We start from the raw sequence: 21,316 nt of genomic DNA, 5'->3' as shown, positions 1-21,316 counted from the left end.
CTCGATCAGTCGGCAAGGCAGGAGGTCGAGTAATTTCTTGGTGGCCGCTAGCTTGTCGGAGAACGGACCAGGTGGGGGGAAAGAGACGACTGTCGGAGGTTGAAGATGAAGAGGATGAATGGAGGCGACTGAAAGATGAAGGGTTTAGGGTTTGCTGCGACATATATACCCGCTCCATCTAAATCTTTCCCATATTGACAATAACAGTCCCTCCCTTCATATTTTCTTTCAAAGCATAGATAATATTTACCATTCAAACCCTGAATACATAAATTTCTTTCATAATAAGTCTGGATTTTACACTTTTAACCCCAAATCTTTTAAAGTGTGACAATTAGCTCTATGAGACCATCATTTGATATATAATTATTTATTTTAGGGCTACTATTCGCTCATTATTTTATTTATTTATTTAATAAATAAACGGGTGTTACAACTCTCCCCCACTTAAATTAGATTTCGTCCTCGAAATCATTCCTTACCATTCCTTACTTGCCCAACCACTCTAGTAACATGATCACCGTCTTGGACACACCCTAGCCTTCCTAGGGTAGCTATGACCAATCTTCGCAAAGCCCTGATATCCTCATATGAACGAATTCCTCACAACAGGATCACATCTACTTTATCTGAATCCACTATCTCGAGATGGTATGATTCCCTTACAGGCTACTCATACTGAATCATTATCGTTGAATCCAGTCTGTTTATCCATCAACTATTCACTCAACTTCTGATAGTTTGAGGTTCCCACTATAACACAGGGTCACAGACCCGCTTATCCTTGAGGACCACTAATCCTTTTTCCAAGGCTCAGATACTCTCGTTGGGAGTGACCTGTCACTCCCCAAATCATCTAACTAGTCCGTCCATACTCGCAACCTGAAACACAAATGCTAACACTGCCCAATGCTGAAACTGCTTGAACACTGAACTGCATGAGACAGTATATGCTGCTACATATCTGCTTATCAAAAGCTATCGTGACCTCCTGGGTCTCAATTCGCTGGCCAATCCTCTGAAATAATGGGTTTCCACCCTGCTGCGGAGCCAAAGGACTCCCTACTTAGTCGCCTCACATGACTTCTGAACGAAATCCTTCTTTGGAACTAGTTGCCACTGGTTATCATGCTAGTATGACTCTACTACTTTCTGGTCTAACCGATCGGGTCCATGCATCGAATCCTGTCATCATGAAATCCAAGACTAAAAGTGATTGCCATCTGACCAATGGTAGCCTTATCTCACACGTCCTGAAGCTATCCGTTGCTTCTCTGATCTCATAACTGTAGTGACATCCCTACAGTCTCCTTACTAGCTTAACCAGATCTAATCCATTTGGGTAAATCCAAAATCCAATCAGTGAATTTTCATATCCTCACTGCTACACCCGAACTGGTGGGTACTAATGTTCCTTCCACGTTCTAACAACACGCTCATGCCATCTACGAACGTAGTGAATGTTGCGGTTACACTCACAGACTTACAACACTCTATCGCTATCTGGCTGCTAGTGAATGCTACGTCTACACCCGCATACTTACAACACTTTCCATACTACCTGATCACCAGTGAATGCTACGGCTACCCCCGTAGTCTTACAACACTTTCCATACTATCTGACTACTAGTGAATGCTACGGTTACCCCCGTAGTCTTACAACACTTTCCAAACTGGGTCGAACGCACACACGACCTAACACATCACTGAACTAGGGTCCTAACGGGAACTCTAACCTAGTTCCCGAAACCTGCTATCATGTGACCCTATTGCATCAGTTGCGTACCGATGCCCATTATTAAAGCGTCACAGTAACCCACGAAATCATCTACACCCACTGGCAAGGTGAAAATCGGTGCCTCGCACAACCACTGCCTAAGAGTCTCGAAGGCTGCCTTCTGCTCAGGCCCTCAACGAAAGGCCACCGACTTCTTGGTCAGTCGGGTCAAAGGAACCTCAATCTCGGAGAAGTCCCGTATAAATCTCAAGTAATAAACCGCTATACCCAGGGACTTCCAAATCTCAGATGGAGACCTCGGAATCTCCCACTGCATCACGGCCTCTATCTTGGCCGAATCAACTAGAATACCCTTCTGGTTGACAAGGTGGCCAAGAGATTGCACCTTGCACAACCAGAACTCATAGTTGGAGAACTTTATAAAAAGTCTCTCCCCACTTAGATTCGACTAAGTCCTCACATTACTTGAGAATTGAAGGGTTCAATCCTTCTCGCTTTCTAATATCCCACCGATGACAACGTGTGTCTGCCAATGCTAGCATTTAATCGTCGATTAAACCTTGAGATCTGCCATCCTCGGAAATCTCAATGAGTACTCTTGAAATCTGATCCAGTCTGACACCTCAATCCATCTAACATGCTGTCAATTGAAGACCTTAATCTTCACTCTAGCTGACGAATCCTCGTTCCCACTCCCAATCTTGCAGTACCACTAAACTCTATCCGAACACAACCCATGCGAAAATACAAGTATCTTGAACAGGCGATGACCAACCACTTATGCATCTAACACCCGCGACTGACACTACCCTTTTCATGTCACCAGCTCTGTCCTAGCAACGATAGTGCCTTGAACTCCAAAGTTCATCCATAGATAATTACCGACCATACCTGAACAATGATAGAACCCCTGAACGCTAACTTCACTGTAGAACTATTACTCTAACCCTATCCGAGGATCTTCCCAAACCATACTCCTGCACAGATCTCAACAAAGATCTGAAATGATAACGGTACACGCGGAACCCCCTCCGCAAGATGCGTCCCTTTGTGGGTTCATCAATGACTTTTTGGCTTGCAGGATGGTATATATGAACCTTGATAACCCAAACACTAGCAGGAAACCGACCCGAGATCTAACTTATCCAAACTTACTCATAACTCCAATGCGGTTCGTATCCCAAACATCCGTCTAATAGCAATAGAAGATGACATACCCGCAACATCTGGAGGAATACTAATCACCTTCTGCTGACATGACCAACCCCGCTACCCTGTAGCAGACTAAACCCTTGGAGTGACAAACTCCCTTGTACACTGTCCTGTACATGCTACACTGACTCTGGCCCTGCTGGCCCTTCACCTGATGATCAAAAATCATGGGTCTCTTCCCGAGACCCCTACTATACGCACCTGGAACACACCTCTCTTTCCAGAGTGCTCCCAAATCAATCCCGCATCTACAACTCTTGGAAATCATATCCTTCAGGGTCTGACACCCTGTCACGCTCACTAGCTCACTTGCCAATGGCTAAGCTGAAACAACTGGAACATCCTCTGTCCCCAAACTGGGTCATAAACTCTTCCCTGAAGCATCTTAGATTCTCCAAGACTCTCACTGATTCGAGTATGGATCCTGTGCTTTCAGTAGTACGGGCCAAATACTACCTTCCACACCTATCCATACTTTCCTCAGCAATCCTCCCGGATCCTCCAAGTCACTTCCTCAACTGGTACACCCAAGTCTAACTGAGCCTCACTACTAACTCACTGAAATATATCCTAGGCTTCCCTAGGTTCCCGAACTCACCCAGTCCTCAGCTGCTGAAAGATTCTCAGTAATGTCAACTAGCTACCTCATGAATATAGCCACATACAACAGAGATCATATAATCCTTCAAGTAACAAACTCATCCCTATAACGGTTAGACTCAAACGAGAGCTGCGCAATAGGCTCAAATCTATCACTCTGAGATTATCCAGCCTGTGCCACATGTGACTTAGGATATTCACTTAATAGCTAACTCGCATTACTAAGAGTCCCATAAAGCACAAAGCAAGCAGCATTCAGATAATGGAAAATCTAACCATCATATTCCAATCAAATCATTTTATCCTCTAATTAGGAATCTGTACATGCAATTAAAAGGCTCATACAATCAGGCATAATCTAAACAGGCTATCCTATCACTGACTGATCAATATTAGCATGCAAGTCTACAAGCACATATAATAGGCATATAAGGCATCCTCCTAGATCCTTAGCCCTAATCTAGCATGCAGTTCTCATAAGCATATCATATCATAAAATATCATAACATGTATGGATATCTTGGGGAAGACTTACTTGGGCTCGACTGATTGCGCGCATCACACACTTTGTTCTTCTCAAACTTATTTTCTATTTTCAGATTCTTTTCAAACTCTTTTTCATAAAATGGTTTTACATTTGAAAATTCTCATACCAAGACCTTAGTTTGAGTTCAGACACACCCGAGAGTATGTCTGAATCCCTCAAACCAAGGCTCTGATACCAACTTGTAACATCCCAAAAATACAGCCAAAAATTTCATCTTCAAATAACTCATTATAAAACCAACAGTTTAATAAAACATGTGTAATATCATGTCATGTCAAAACCAAAGTAGAGATAATTAAACATGTTATCATAAAACAATATCAGAGTGTAATCCCAAAGATCTCATGTGCGGAAAACCATAGTGTGATGCGCTGCGATCAAGCCGGCTCCTTTCCTTTAGACACGAAGTACCTGAAACCAAAACTGAAAACCGTAAGCACACGAAGCTTAGTGAGTTCCCCCATCATACCATATACCATATAATCACATAACATACATATATTGTCAAGCATATCTGGGTGCCCGACGTACCCCTTTGGTCCTCTCGACCGGATACTGACTAGCATATCTAGCTGCTGGTCTCCCCTTCGGTCCTCTCGACCGGATACTGACTAGCATATCTGGGTGCTAGTCTCCCCTTCGGTCCTCTCAACCGGATACTGACTAGCATATCTGGGTGCTGGTCTCCCCTTCGGTCCTCTCGACCGGATACTAACTAGCATATCTGGGTGCTGGTCTCCCCTTCGGTCCTGTCGACCGGATACTGACTAGCATATCTGGGTGCTGGTCTCCCTTTCGGTTCTCTCGACCGGATACTGACTAGCATATTTGGGTGTTGGTCTCCCCTTCGGTCCTCTCGACCGGATGCTAGGGAATATTTCACCCCTACCACTACCACATAACACGTATCACATAATCTATTTAGCATGGCTGGGCTTGACTGCCCCTTTGGCTCTATCGACCGGTAACCTAGGGACTATCTCCCCTACTATCACTAGCACATAGCATCATATCATACAAACACATAAACATAACATAGGTAGTAGCAACTGTAGATGAATATCACAGAGAGAATCATCTAATCATACAATTCCTACTAGTGGGTCGGCATTGTGGCCTTAGACCCACTTCTACTAGAAGGTAACTCACCTCACACCGCTGAAGTCCCAAAGACACAATCCCACACTTGCTGAAGTCCCGTAGACTCGATCCCAGCTACTAGCTGACAGATTCCCGAACTGTCAACACCAAAATAACACCCAATTAATAATTGGGTCACAATACATAACCATAAGTACATTCTTTGAGTAATTACTACATTACCCCTAGCTTGGCTTATTCAAGCCCAAGGCCTAGTCTGTAGGACCAAAGTCAACTAGGAATCAAAGCCCAACACATGGCCCAATTTTCCAAATTCAGCCTAGGCCTATACATGGTCTCATTCTAAGGCCCAACATCATATAATCATTAAGGCCCAAACCATGGCCCAATTTTCCAAATTGGGCCCAAGCCCCTTACATGGGCCTTACCCTAGGCCCATTAAATTATTCTAGTTCAATTGTTTGCTCTTGAATGGTCCACTATTATGTAGCACCTGGTTCCTGGTACGTGAGTTTTGCCTAAGTACTTTGTGTTTTTGGTTGTGGACTCGGCGAGTTGGAGGCCCGACTCGCCGAGTAGAGAAGAGACTTTGGGGCGCGGTTAAGATGGCGACTCGACGAGTCCATATTTTGGACTTGGCGAGTCCGCGCTGTCTGATGTAACCCTAATTTCCAAGGGTTTTCACCCTATTTAAATAACCATTTGCGCCCCAACTCCGCCCCATTCACCCCCAGAAGCTCTCCATACGTTCTAGCTCTTGTTCTTGTGAGTTTGAGGCATTTTAGTGTGTCTTCTTGAGGATTTTGAGAAGGAAGTCGAGTAGATCAAGAGGAAGGGAAGGAAGCCAAGCATCTTAGTGTTCTCTCAGTGATTTCTTTGAGGTAAAACTCGTTTTCCCCCTGTCTCTATGCTTATTACTCCATTAAAGTCTTCCTTCAGCCCTTCCCAAGCTTGTGTGTGCATTATATTTCGTAATAAGTTGATTGGCCTCTAGATCTAGGCATGGTTGAGCTCCAGGAGCTCAGATCTACTACCTTTATGGACCCATGTTGCATGAAGACCTTAGATCTACTCTTTTGGTGCATTTTGAACCCTAAAAACCTCATGGATGAATATTTACACGTAAAGTTGGAAACTTTATGTATTATTCATGCTCTAGGAACCCAGATCTATGAATGGAATGGACTAGATTCAAGCAAAATCACGTATATGGCTCTTGCATGAAGCAGACTCGGCGAGTCGCTCATCTAACTCGGCGAGTCTAGTCGCGAGTCTCCGAGATTGTCCCCTTTTAGCTGTGTCAAGTTGTGTAGTGAGTCCAGGGTGGACTCGGTGAGTTGGAAGCCAAAACTCACCCATAAGGGAACTCGGCGAGTCAATGCCCAGACTCGGCGAGTTCAAGGCAATCTCCTTAGATCAAGATCAGACTCGGCGAGTTGTTCATACAACTCGGCAAGTCGCAGCATAAGTTTTCATCGGATGAAGATGAACTCGCCAAGTTGTTCATACAACTCCGAGAGTAGGATGAAGGACTTGAACATCAGTTTGGATGGAGAACTCGTCGAGTCAACACCTAACTCGACGAGTAGAAACATAATCCAGGTCAGTAGATTGGACAGGGACTCGGCGAGTTGGCAAGCCAACTCGGCGAGTCGGGTCAACTGAAAGTTGACTCTAAATTTGACTTAGGGCATGATCAGGGGTAAAATGGTCTTTTTACCCAAAGGACAGTTAGCAGTATTTGATTGAGTATGTTGTGGGAATTACAGCTGGAGGATTTCCGGAGCAGCAGCAGCAGCAGTAGACAGTCAGTTCCCGATCAGATCAGCAGTTACTTCGAGGTGAGTTGCCTTCCAGTAGCGGTGGGTCTAAGGCCACAATGTCGGCCCACCAGTAGGAGATGTATGATAGATGATTGTCTTTGTGATATCATCTAGGTTTGCTACTACTTGATATGTTATATGCTAGCATGATATGTTGTATGTGATAGTAGTAGAGTTCGGTTGTTAGGACCGAAGGGTAGTCAGACACCCCAGATATGTCTGATATGCAAAGAACCTTACCAGGGCTTGACATGCCGTGAATCCTCTTGAAAGAGAGGGGTGCCTTCGGGAACGCGGACACAGGTGGTGCATGGCTGTCGTCAGCTCGTGCCGTAAGGTGTTGGGTTAAGTCCCGCAGAATTCGAACTTTTTGGTATTTTCCGTTTCTTCGGATGATATGATGGGTCAATCATTTTCTTCATTGGTTCCAACGGTGGCAGCTGCGGAATCTGCTATTGGGTTAGCCATTTTCGTTATTACTTTCCGAGTCCGAGGGACTATTGCTGTAGAATCTATTAATAGCATTCAAGGTTAAACATGACTCCTAGAGAGTTAGCAAAATACTAGGTTCGGTTGTTAGGACCGAAGGGTAGTCAGCACCCCAGAATAGCTCGACATGGGTAGGTCAACGCCCCAGAATGGCTTGACACGGGTAGGACGGCACCCCAGAATGGCCGCACGGGTAGTCGGCACCCCAGAATGGCCGTACCCGGTAGTCAGGCACCCCAAAATAGCCTGGCAGTATGTATGTTATATATTGTATGGTATGTGGTACGATGGGGGAACTCACTAAGCTTTGTGCTTACAGTTTACAGTTTTGGTTTCAGGTACCTCTTCATCAAAGGGGAAGGAGCTGGCACGGTAGCGGCACATCATGCACACACACTGGTTTCCGCATCTATTAGATTTCTCTGGGATTTATACTCTGATATTTCGATTGGTTGTATAATTTGGCTTTTAGACATGGTTTACGTTGTGATGTAGTTTGATCAAACAATGTTTTTAATTATTAACGTTTTCTAAATTAATGTTTTAAAAACGAAATTTTTGGACGTGAAAATTCGGTCGTTACATATTATCTCAATCATTTAGGCCCAACAATAAACCCAAGTGAAATTAGGGTTTCACATGAAATGATGATTAAGGTTAAGTTTCTTACTTAACTCATTAAGGACTTAATCCATTAAGAACTTAATCCATTAAGTCCAATATTTCTTAGATTAATTTCCGCCAATGATTATTATTTAATATTCCAAGTTATTAAATAATTTCTCGTGTGTCCCGATTATCCCAAATTAGGGTTTCATTGCATTAGGGTTTTCCAAACCCTAATTAGGGTTTCCAACCCATAAACTAGCCCATTTATTTATTTGTTGGGCTTTTAGATCAATTAGGGCTTTATTGGGGCTATTAAGCCCACTAAAATATTATTAAGCCCCTTAGGGTTTTATTAGGTCCATTAGAGTCTATTAAGCTTCATTGGGCCCATTTGAGCTTCTTTGGGCCCATTAGGGTTTCAAACATCCCCAATCGAGTCAACTCACAAGAGAAGCACACCACCACCCGACACGGCGGCTGATGGCGGCAGCCACCACCCTAAGGTGGTGGTTTTCAAGTTCCTTTCCTTATTCCATTTTTTGTTACAATTACAATGAAAATACCAAAGTAACACACCCACTAACTAAGCTAAACATACACACACATAACCACCTTGGTTGCCTTCGGTGGTGAGTGGTAGCAGCCACCATGGCTGGCGGCCATGGTGAGCATTCTTTTCCGTTTTCCGACCAAGATAAACCACACACAACACACACGCGACTGGGAGCACACACCCTCAATTTTTCTTCTAGCAAAACGAACCCAGCCACCCACCTAAGGTGAGTGGCGGCAGTAGTGGCATAACAGCAACTCTATGGCGGCAGAGAAGGAGCAACGCTCGTCGTCGAAGGCCAGCAGCATCATCAACGTTCATCATGGCGGCGGTGCAAGGTGGCCATGTGGGAGGTAGACAGCTCATCGTCTTCAACAGCCCCCAACAATGGGGTGGCAGCTAGGGTTGCGATCTCGACAACCGAATCACGTCGGAGCAGCATCCTTGTCTTCGTCGGCCGCTAGAACGCAACGGCGGTTTAATCCGATGGCGGCTATGAGGCTGATGACTAGCACTAGTGACAACGGGGTCAGCTGATGGCGATAGCGAGATGGAGTCTCGATCGGTCGGCAAGGTAGGAGGTCGGGTAATTGCTTGGTGGCCGCTAGCTTTTCGGAGAACAGACCAGGTAGGGGGAAAAGGGACGGCTGTCGGAGGTTGAAGATGAAGAGGATGAATGGAGGCGGCTGAAAGATGAAGGGTTTAGGGTTTGCTGCGACATATATACCCGCTCCATCTAAATGTTTCCCATATTGACAATAACAGTCCCTCCCTTCATATTTTCTTTCAAAGCATAGCTAATATTTACCATTCAAACCCTGAATACATAAATTTCTTTCATAATAAGTCTGGATTTTACACTTTTAACCCCAAATCTCTTAAAGTATGACAATTAGCTCTATGAGACCATCATTTGATACATAATTATTTATTTTAGGGCTACTATTTGCTCATTATTTTATTTTTTATTTAATAAATAAACGGGTGTTACAACAACGCATAAGAAACCTAGGACGAACACGTTGCAGGGATGACACAAAAATCGGGGAAGAAGACAGCTCGAAAGAGACAAAAAAGGTAGGGGTGGAAAAAACTGGAAGGCGACTCGGAATAGAGACTGTGATGGCAGAGCAGAAGGTGAAGAGAGATGGTGAAGAAGACGATAAGTGAAGGTGGATTGGAACAACAATAGTTAACAACATAGGGGTAATAAACCTCAATTAGAGGAGACGGTGGAAAGAAAGCGGTAGGAAGCATCTGGAATCACTTCGTGGGAAGAGAACCACCGATTAAGAAGAAAAAAAGTAGAAGTTGTCCAATAAGATGTAGGTACTGTTACCTAAGGAACAAACTATTAATATGTATATAAATGGTTAAAAATCAAACAAAAACATTGAAATCTAAGTAAAACACTAATACATTTTAAGAGAATATTGTTGTTAATCAATTCTTACGGAATATATTTCTACTTCTCATATGTTGTAACTATGTATTTCCCATTCGATGTGAATGAGAGAATTTGTTTCCAACATTTAGTTAACATTATTTTGTTTGAGAAAAATACAATAAAATGTTAATAGTCAAAAAAATCTATAACTAATTTATATATTACAGAAAAAAACAATAATCAGTAAAATCAAATAATCATATAAATATAAATTTCTATCAGAAACCGCACAATGTAAAAATATTTCCACTTGTTCACTTTTATGCACTTGTTTACTGTGTTCCTTTCAAGTAAGGAGCATATAGATATCCAACAAAAGGGAGCTAGATTTCGTATAAATTCCACCCCACAAAAAGAAAAAACTAATGAATCTTACAATTAATGAAATAATATAGATGCACTAAATCCAATATTCTTACAAACAAAATCAATTTTTGTGGGCCAATAATGACAAATTTGTTGCTAACGGATCTAGGCAACAACAATAATGCAACAATTAAATTTTACTATGGTATTGAAAGGGAATAATACGAGCCTTGGATATAAAATAATAAAATGGTGAAAGAAAAAACCTTCACCGGCCAACAAATACGTGTCTTAACCAGAAATCTGGTTCACGAAGATATACACAATTTTGATTTTGGCTTCTTTCCAGTAATAGACACACATCAGATACATATGTGATCGTTGAATGAGGGAGGTTACGTGAGAATGGCCGGTATTAGTATTTGATTAAAGTAATTAATATTTTTAATTAAATTTAAGATTACCAATTTATTCTTTTTTAAATTTTTTAAATGATTTGTCTACATCCATATATATATATATATATATATATATATATATATATATATATATATATATATATATATATATATATATATATATATATATATATATATATAAAAAGAGAGGTTTATTTAAAAACATAGATTAGTGTGAATACGTGAGGACGATTTACAGCCAATCAATTTTTATCATTCAAAAAAATAATTAAATTTATTTTTAAAGGTAATCATGTAATTTTACACAAAAGTCAAACAATTCATTAAAACAAATAGCCTAAAAATACGTTGATTGATTTTTCCATAATCCACAAATGAAACCCACCTATTAATCATTTTGTATTACCAATCATATCATTTATCGTTTTGAAAAATATTTTATTATTCTATTGATCCAAATGGATGCTCATACAGAAGACGGCGACCATGTTGATGTATATTCAGTGCAGGATGGAATAGATCATACTTTTGATTATAGTCTTTTCGATGACCAACATCATGGAATTGATAAAAATCCAGGTTTAATTTCTTACAAATTTTCGTATATGCTAACTTCCTTTGGTGTTGTATATCATGATAAGAATCCAGGATTAATTTATTACACTTTTTCGTAAATGTTAACTTCCTTTTACTAAATTCTGATAGTATATTTTATGTTAATTCATCATCATTTATTTTTAGTAGAAGATTGTTATATTTATAATAATATTGATCAAGATGCAAACGATTTAGGTGATATTTCAATTGAAGACGAGACATTGGGTGTATTTGATGATAATCAATCTAATGATAATCATCAAAGTTCTAATCATCAGCATGTGATTATTAATGGAAAACGTACCTGATGAAGTTAAGCCAAAACTTAAAGGCCATTACAGGTCCTATGAAGATATAACAAATATGTATTACAAGTATGCTCTTGTAGCAGGTTTTGATGTTAGAAAAACGACAAACAAAAAAAATGGGCATGGTATTATTAGATTGAGATACCTCGTGTGTAACAGACCAGGTCTTCCTAATACAGATCATGTTGATACATTGAACCCAAACATAAGTAAGATAAAAAGAAAGACTGGATGCAATGCATGTATCAGATTTAGTATGATAAAAGGAAGCTCTACATGGTTGCTATATGAGTTTGTAGAGGAACATAATCACGAGCTTATGTCTCAAGATAACATATTGTTTTCCCGACACCACAGACAGCTTAATTCATGGCAGAAATCGTTCATTACCACTCTTTCTAATCAGAACGTTGGTGCCACCCAAGCTCACAGGCTATTTACTACTATTAATGGTGGATACAATATTATTGGAGGCACTGTTGATGATTTTAAAATTTTGATGAGGGATCTTAATTGATTTATAGGTGGAACTGATGCTCAGATGTTAATCGATAAGATGACTAACAGAACAAAAAATATTCCTAATTTTTCATTCGATTTCAGAGTTGAAAATAAGCAACTCAACGCTATGTCTTGGGCTGATAAGACCTCAAAGATAAATTATAAAGAATTTGGTGATGTTGTCTCCTTTGATGCCACATTCTAAACCAACAGGTTATGTGTATTTTATGTTTATGTTTTTTGTTTTAATTTTAAGTCTTTTAAAATTTTCAATGTAAATTTTACCACTTTTTAGGTATGACATGGTATTTGTTCCTTTAACTAGAATCGACATTCACAAAAAGTGTGTTACTTTTGGTGTTGGATTGCTTAGCAAAGAGGATATCGACTCATACACATGGCTGTTGAAATCTTTTCTTAAAGCCTTTGGTAAACAACCAATATTGTTGTTATCTGATGAAGACCTCGCGATGAAAAACGCTATAGCCAATGTTTTCCCAGAATCAATTCATAGGTTGTGTATGTGGCAAATCACTTCCAAATTACCATTGAAGGTTACAAGCTTTTATTTGATAATCTCTCAGTCAACATTTTATTCATTTTGAATCACTGTTATTTTAATTTTACATTCTAAAAAGAATCAATGAGAGTACTTTTGTATCTCTAACATATAGTCTACATTGACTAATGTTCTATAACATTATTGTCGTTTCCTTTAATATACTTTGGACTAATTCAATGTTTTGATTTTTAACACCTTCCACATTTTCTTATTGTAAGTTATTGTTGGATATTGTCAACGATGAGGAATTTAAGTTACTGTTCAACTCCTTGATATGGAATTCTAAGCTTGAAGAGAAAGATTTCAAACAGGGATAGAAAGCACTATTGGATGAATATGATCTTAACAATAATACTTGTTTAAGTAGAATGTACAACTTAAGACATTCATGGATTCCTGTATTTTGCAAAAGAGTCTCTATGTCAGGTCTCATGAGAACAACATCTCGTTCTAAGAGTCAGAACTCATGCTTTCATCAAAACACTCATTATGGATCAACTTTAGTAAACTTTATGAATTCATTTGAATCTGCCATGGAGAAGCAACATTGTACTCAATCCTATTTAGACTTCAAAACAAAAGACAAATTCCCTCAAATGAGAACACCATTTCCAATAGAGGAAAACACTTCTCTATTCTACACACGTAAAGTGTTTAGACATGTTTAGAAGGAAATGTACAGGTCAATGAGAAACATGTGTTTCGTTAAATCACAACATCGTTGACCATGTTCATGAGTTTCAGATAAAAGAATTTAGGCCACATGGATATTCCATCTTGAATCGACCTGAGTCCGATATTTTCAGTGATGATGACGATGATAATTGGGATAAGTTGCTAAAAGACTCTATATATACGGTATTATTTTAAACTTTGATATCATCTTATTTTTTTTTCCACACCAAATTGTGCATATATATCTGATTATTTTTCTATGCAGGTTAAATGTGACCAAAAAGAAGACTCGTTCATTTGTAGTTGTATGAAGTTTGAAGAATATGGGATTCTTTGTCGCCACATTTTTATTGCAATGAAAGCCTTCAACATCCAATTCATACTAGCAAAGTATCTTCTAAGGCGGTGGCAGAAGGATATTATTCCACCTGAATTGTTACGAAGATGTTTCCGGTATTCAGATTCTGATGAGAATATACAAAAAGTAGCAATTAACATATTTTCAACGGTTGACAACTGCCTCTCTTCTTTGAGCACCAACAAAAAAAAGACTAGAAGAGTATTATCAAGCACTTAAGGAATTGGAGAGCAGGTTTATGGATGGCGTTACTATGCATGAACGCCCAAACAAGTCAACAGACTTTGAAAATAGACCTGGTGTGTCGATACCCGCAGATGTTCAAATTCAAAACCCCATTGGAATTAGGAACAAAGGGTGTGGGACTAAAAAAGGATTAAAGGTGCTCAAGAAATTGCAGTTGAAAAATCACATTGTAACTACTGTCGTAAGGGTAACAATCATGACTGGCGGAACTGTCCTTCACGAAAGGAAGATGAGAAGAACATCTTTAAACAACATCCTGGAAAAAAGCACTAATTTTATTATCGGTATTTTTTATTTCATATTAATTTGTTTTGTTTGTTTACTTTATGGTAAAACAATTTTAACATTCTCAGTCAATTGTCACTTTTCAGCATTATGTTTTTATAATTTATGTACCGTATCTATAATTTATTTTTAAATTGTGTTTATTATTTGTCATTGAAATTGTTTTCAAAGCTTATCCACATATTCCTTGTTTTTTTTAATCATCCCAATCCTTACAACATTATTACGTATACAACAACCAATACATTATAAATATCGTTATCTTATTAATAAAGTCACAAAACATTACATTCTTTTATATATATATATATATATATATATATATATATATATATATATATATATATATATATATATATATATATATAGTATCATTATTCATTTCAGAATTTATAAAAACAAAATTGATTCCATGATTATAAGTAGACACATGTTTAAGTACTAAATTCATATTCAATAACGTAAAAACACTATGTTTACGTTATTATTCTGTAATGAATGTTGTATATGTTTATTGTTGAAGTAATTTTTATATGAATATTACCGTTTGATTATTCATAGATTCATTAAAATGGTATTATTTTATTATAAACTTATGCATATGCATTTTCATAATAAATTATAAAATTAGTATTGCCTTGTAACTATTCATTTATTCATTGTTGAATAATCATAATAAAGTTGTTGATACAAAATTCATTACAGAATTATAACATAAAAATAATGTTTTTACGTTAACACACTATTTAATATTTTTATTTGAACTATCCTCATATCCATTATAAGTATTTATAAATCTAGTTAACAAAAAAACTTTATTTTCATACAGAAAATAATCATCGGATACTCTTAAGAAAATTATGGATTATGAATTATGTATTTGTTGATAACACCGCTTAATACCTACTTCAAAGTAGAATTGTGTTATATATTCATTTCAAAGTTTACAAGTGAATAGGTGTTATATAATTCTAACTTTTATAGTCATTCTTTTCACAATTCATAATTCAAATTAAGTCTTATAAACTATGTTAATATAATAGGAATTTGATGTTTCAAAAATATGTAAGTTACTCACAACATTTGTTTCATTTTAACATCCATATATTCAACAAAAATGCACCACAAACCAATAGCTTTAGAAATTATATGACTCATATTTCTTATTAATGTGTGCCCTTTGTTAAGTGTCATATGCCATATATTACATATGGAATATAAGAAATATTCAGGTTCACAATTCTAATAATAACCATTAAATAAACCATCACGTTGTTTTACTTAGAACACGTCCAACACATAATAATCCTAACAAAATTAACATAATCCAAAAAACCAACATAGCAAAACACTTCAAACTTCATAAACGATCAGGTTTTTATAATACTAATAAACCTAATTAAAAAAACACCATCTTCTTCAAAGATCATTATACTGCAGCACACATGTGATTTCCTTCTTCTTTTCTTCAATCACCTTCATCCTTTCAAACTTATCTATTTTTTTAACAGCTACATAATGCTTCAAGAATACTTTCTTCATAACATTAAAATCTGACATCATCAACTTATCCAGATACTTATACATTAACCTTCGCAACATCTTTTCTTGAATTTTTATTATCAACACATAGAACGCAATCCCATTTATGTGCCGCTTCTCCCATGTATATTTTCATGTGTCGCATAAGGAAAACTCCACAGTTAACACCAACTATATTCCTTTGAAACTTCATTTTTATAACCACAACTTCTTTTTTAAGTAACACATTTGCTTTTTTGTGTTCAACACTATTCAGATAATGAAAAAAGAAGCTTTTCTTCATGTCAAATTAAATAATAATTCATATTATAATAAATATATAACAACAATACTCATGATCTATATATGAATTCATTAAGTAAACAACAAATGTAACCAGGATATGTGTGTTGGGTTTTGGTCGTAAGACATCCTATGTGCTCATACAAACGCTAAAGCTTGGATCTAGGTTTCTCTATTGTACATGCTTTGAATCCAAGACTATAAACCCTAATTCAAGCATATGGAAATCGATATTAACATATAATTAGGTTTAAGATATTACCTTGATTGTTATGTAGCAATAACAATCCTAATTCCTCTTTGAATTGACTTTGGAAGGCTTAGAGTCACAAGTGTCACTCCTCTAATGGCTTACAAACACCAAGAGCAAATGGAGAAGTTATAAAGAGAGAGGAGAGGTATAGGAATTCGTCTCTAGGACCTCTTGGGAAGGGATACACGAATTCATGAGCCTTAGGGGGTTTATATAGGTGTAAAGATTAGGGTTTTAGTCCTTATCCTTATCTAGTTGCTTGCCCACCAAGTAACCATTAGATAAGTCTTAGAAACCCTTATCCTAGTCGAATTCTAAGGCCTTATCACCTTAGATTCGTCCAACCCATTAATAAGATAATCCTTACCTTATTTTGTAACTATCACATAATTACAATTCAGCCCCTCTAGTTTAATTAATTACACTTGATCGCAAAATTAATTCCTAATTAATTATTGACCAATATTAATTAAACAAATATGATTTCTCCTTTAATATATTATTCTTATAACATATTAATAAATCATAATAACCTCTCTCTCTATTTATTTCTCCAATCAAGTTGCTTTGGTGAAGGCAACCCAAATGGACCATGCACCATCGGGTCAAGTACATACCAAAATAGTTATGGACTTAGACACTAATCCAATAGTCTCCCACTTGGATAAGTCTAATAACTATTCTGCGTATGACTTCAGATCCTGATCTGCAATCGTAGCTTTCTAAAGCCGCTATCAACTCTGATCCTATCAGATACGCGTGTCCTTAGATAAGGGATCATATATTCCTCCATTCTAGATATCGTAAGACATTATTTCTAATCATTCTCTTTGTACTATTTGTCGATCTCCGATTTATGACGACTGACTAATTGAACAAATCAAATTAGCCCTAGCCCGGCCGAGCATTTACGTTTGTCATCACTAAATCATCGAGGGGCCCAAAGATATCGCTTTTATCCTTCTTTGGATAAAAGGAATGGATAAACTTTGATACAATGTTCGCTTGCACTTACTCACCGAATCACACACAATAATATGTTTTATAACACCAAGTTACTAGTGCGATTTCATATTATCAATATGCAACCGATTAGCAAGATACAACTCACACATCTCGGTTTCAAGAATATAAGATGTTATCGTCTCACCAATCACTCGTGATACAATTTATGGAGTGATCCAAGTGAGCATGGATTTAATCCAATGCTCAAATTCATATTCATAAGCACTCATGAACGTTGCAGAAAACATTTGCTTATGTCTAATACTCTTTTAGACAACCCACACACCAATTCACGACAGTCTTCATTCATATCTACTTCCAACATATGAACGACTGTGGCCCGTTTGAATAATTTGATTATTCTTAATAAACTCAATTATTCTGGAAGTCAAAACATGCAAAGTGAAACACAAGAATAATACTAATCTCATATGGCCTCAACCCTTTGAGTATAAATAAAACTCCTTTTATTTATCACCATATCGATTACTCATTATTTGTCGTTTCGGGTAATCAACTTCTTACTTGAATTATTACACTTGTCCCATGCTCTTATCATGCACACAATGTTTACTTATTGTTCTTACCTTTTGAAATAGATCAAATTGAACACATTTCCAATCATTCTCATTTCACAACTCCAAATCCTTTTTTCATAAGTGAAAGAATATCAAATTCTTGCTAGTTATAGAATATGCTAGATTCTAACATTCTATGCAACAATCCTTTCGTAATATCATTGCACCAAAGTCACAAAGACTATTGCCAATGATATTACAAAGTCCTCTATCGGAGATTGTTATAAGACAATTCCTTAGATACGATGTCTCTCACTCAAAGTACATTCCTTTGAACATCCTTTTGCATAAAGGTTTCTAATCTAGTCATAGATTTTTCAATATTCAATTCCCAATATGGACACGCTTCCATATTTTCCATATGACAACTTATTCTTAATAGAATCTTATCTATTCATAATAATGTCAATGTGGTCTATTCAATACCATGCTTCCAACTACTCACAAACAACCAATCCTCGTCGAACTTTGGATTGTTCTTTGATAGTTGTTTAACTATTTTAGTCAAAACCAATTCTAGTCCCTTTTTCCTCTAAATGTGCTAGACATTTGGAAAATTTTAGAATGGTCAAATATTAAAGCATTTGCAATCGATCCTATAACCGAAGCGTATGGGACACGACGCATAATGTTTTATTTGCTATGTTCTCAAAATTCTAATTGTGAAGAGGAATGCCGTAATCATAATCAAAATTTTAAGAACACACTATGTACCTTTGACTAAATTTATTAACATTTCTCAACCTAAGCCTTTAGATTTGAAATGAAGCATAATATTCTCTCCCTTAATTATAGCAAAACAACTATTCCATCCTTACAACTTTGCAAACAATGACTCTTGTTTTCTGTAATTAATATTGCCAACTTGCAATACTTTCCTTAATAATCATACAATCATAACATTTATGCTCCCACTATCATGATGATTATTATAAAACATAACACTTATGCTCCCACTAGCTTCGACATGTAGTCATAAACATCTTAACTTTCAGAAAACAATACTTATTGAATTTCTTAAGTCAATGTTTATAATACTTAGTACTTTGATTATCTTTTATCAAAGCTCCTTGAACGTATACACCTTTGCCTTAGATAGTTCATATGTGTGTCTAAACAATTAAGACTAATTGCCAAACCTCACAATTCAAATCATGGAAAGGGATACCGTGACCATAATCGAATTCGAGAATGCAATTTTACAATCACTATCTTCTTAAAATCTTTCTTAGTGAAATCATTTCCTCACAATCATTTTCATGAAGAAGGAAATCTTATGACACTTAGATTTAAACGGTGTATGTGTTTCTATCCATGTGAATTTGTTAAAACCAAAGTTTACAACAAATTCAAACTCATATGGACCGAACTTTCTTAATCTTGATTTCTTGCCTTATGGTAGCACAGCTGCCCACCACGTCTTCCAAGTAGTTAAGCATCTCACTTTTTTCCTATCAATGTACCTTTCATTGATCAAGGGGCCTTGCCTTTTATGCATTCAAAATGAGAACTCAAATAACTCACATGCATAATTAACTTAATTGGAATAACACAGAAACAAAATAATGTCAACACGATAGGTTGTAAACCTCAACTCGTGTGCTAGTGATGATCGATAAGGTTTATTTGATTTGTTCTTGAAACTTTTCAAGACTATTAAGACTCCTACTGACTCCTTGACATATAAGATTCTCTTATCAATAAACATTTATTGACAAACAAATATTCAAGAGTTAGTGTAGTTTTTATCAAAACACTTCATAAATTTGTCCTAGTTGGTCTTTGTCTTATCCAATACATCACAACTTTCCACATTTGATGAATGTTATAAACCTTCTTAATACTTGTCACTTGACGTCACAATCTTAACTTTAAGACTTGTTATTGGAACGAAGTACGATTGACCTTTTGATTTAACCATTTCTTCAATTCTTGATTCCTCTTCTTAGACATACAATTGTGCTAAGACTTTGTAAGAGGATCAATTAAGATATGGTTCTTAATCATTAAGACCTATCATAAAGCATAAAAGGTACTCTCCTTCTTCTTAGAATGGAGAAACTTTTATCTTTCTGCCTACTTGATTCTTCTTATTCGTTTTGCTATTGATTTAAACCTTTTTAATCAATTCCGAATTACACTTAATCTTATGAGTATAATCATATTTACTAAACCTTTAGTAAATTATGACGAATATCTTTGTTACTCTTATGGTGGACTTGATCAACACGCAACTTTGTGTACTCGATCTCCTAGTCCTTCACTTGACACTTTGTCAACGAATTAGTCTAATTTCTAAATATGAAATTTCCCATTCATCATGCAACCAAGTTGCGTGATTCCAAATTTCTATCCAATTGAAATTTGGGTGATAAGAAACTTTCCCTATTTGGTAAATTCTCGACTTTTTCCATAAACACCATAAATAAGAATCATATCCATTTGTTGTAGAAATATTCAAACATCACTTTTCATAACGATTTCATTGCAAGGAAGTAAACAAAAAAATAAATATTTCAAACCAAAATTTATTTTATTTATAAAAGCAGCGGAAAACATTTGTCCTTACAACGCAAAATCCATTGAAAACTATATATTTAAAAAAGAAAATTTCTAACAACTCTATCATAACTATCTAAGCTCGAAATCTAATCTTCAAGTCCATGCGATCAAGATCCATTTCTTGTGATTAGATTCATCTTGCTCTTTCACCAAGCTTCCTTTCTTTTCACCGATCCTGCAAAACATTCAAATGCAATCTTATCACATCATGTATTTGAATCAATGAATAGGAACTTAACGAAGTTAGATAGTGGATTTTACCTGAGGCACAGTCATACTCTTTGACTCTCCCATCTTCTGGACTCTTCAGGCTCCTTGGGCAGACTTGTATCCAACGCCCTTTCTCTTGGCAACAAACGTAGGTCGGTTCTCCTAGAACGTCCTCGGAAGCATGGTTGGTTGACTTTCCCAACAAATACGCTCCATTGCTTCGCCAAATCATTTCTGATTCAGCAGAAATGAGCATGTAAGTTAGGTCAATGAGGTTATCGTCATGATCCATCATATAATACTTTCTTTTGAACTCATTATATGATTCAGGGAGTGACTGTAGAACCCAGTTCACAGCCAACTCATCGGGGAATGACACACCCAACATTATCAACCTATCAATGTGTGATTTCATTCCTAGAACGTGGGCACACACGGATTTACCATCTTCATGTTTCATTTCCAATAGGGCCTTAGTGATATTGAACCTTTCAATTCTTCGATCTTG

At 37.0% G+C, this 21,316-nt stretch overlaps 1 pseudogene; it reads left to right on the top strand.

Annotated features, from left to right (window-relative positions):
- The first annotated feature begins 11,732 nt into the window (after nt 1–11,732).
- LOC145010544 (protein FAR1-RELATED SEQUENCE 5-like) lies at nt 11,733–14,364 on the top strand (annotated as a pseudogene).
- Nucleotides 14,365–21,316: the final 6,952 nt, after the last annotated feature.

This window comes from Lactuca saligna, chromosome 8 (genome assembly GCF_052625555.1).
Source record: "Lactuca saligna cultivar CGN05327 chromosome 8, ASM5262555v1, whole genome shotgun sequence".
NCBI lineage: Eukaryota > Viridiplantae > Streptophyta > Magnoliopsida > Asterales > Asteraceae > Lactuca > Lactuca saligna.
The sequence above is the reverse complement of the archived record's forward strand: the minus strand, read 5'-3'. Positions and strand labels throughout refer to the sequence as shown.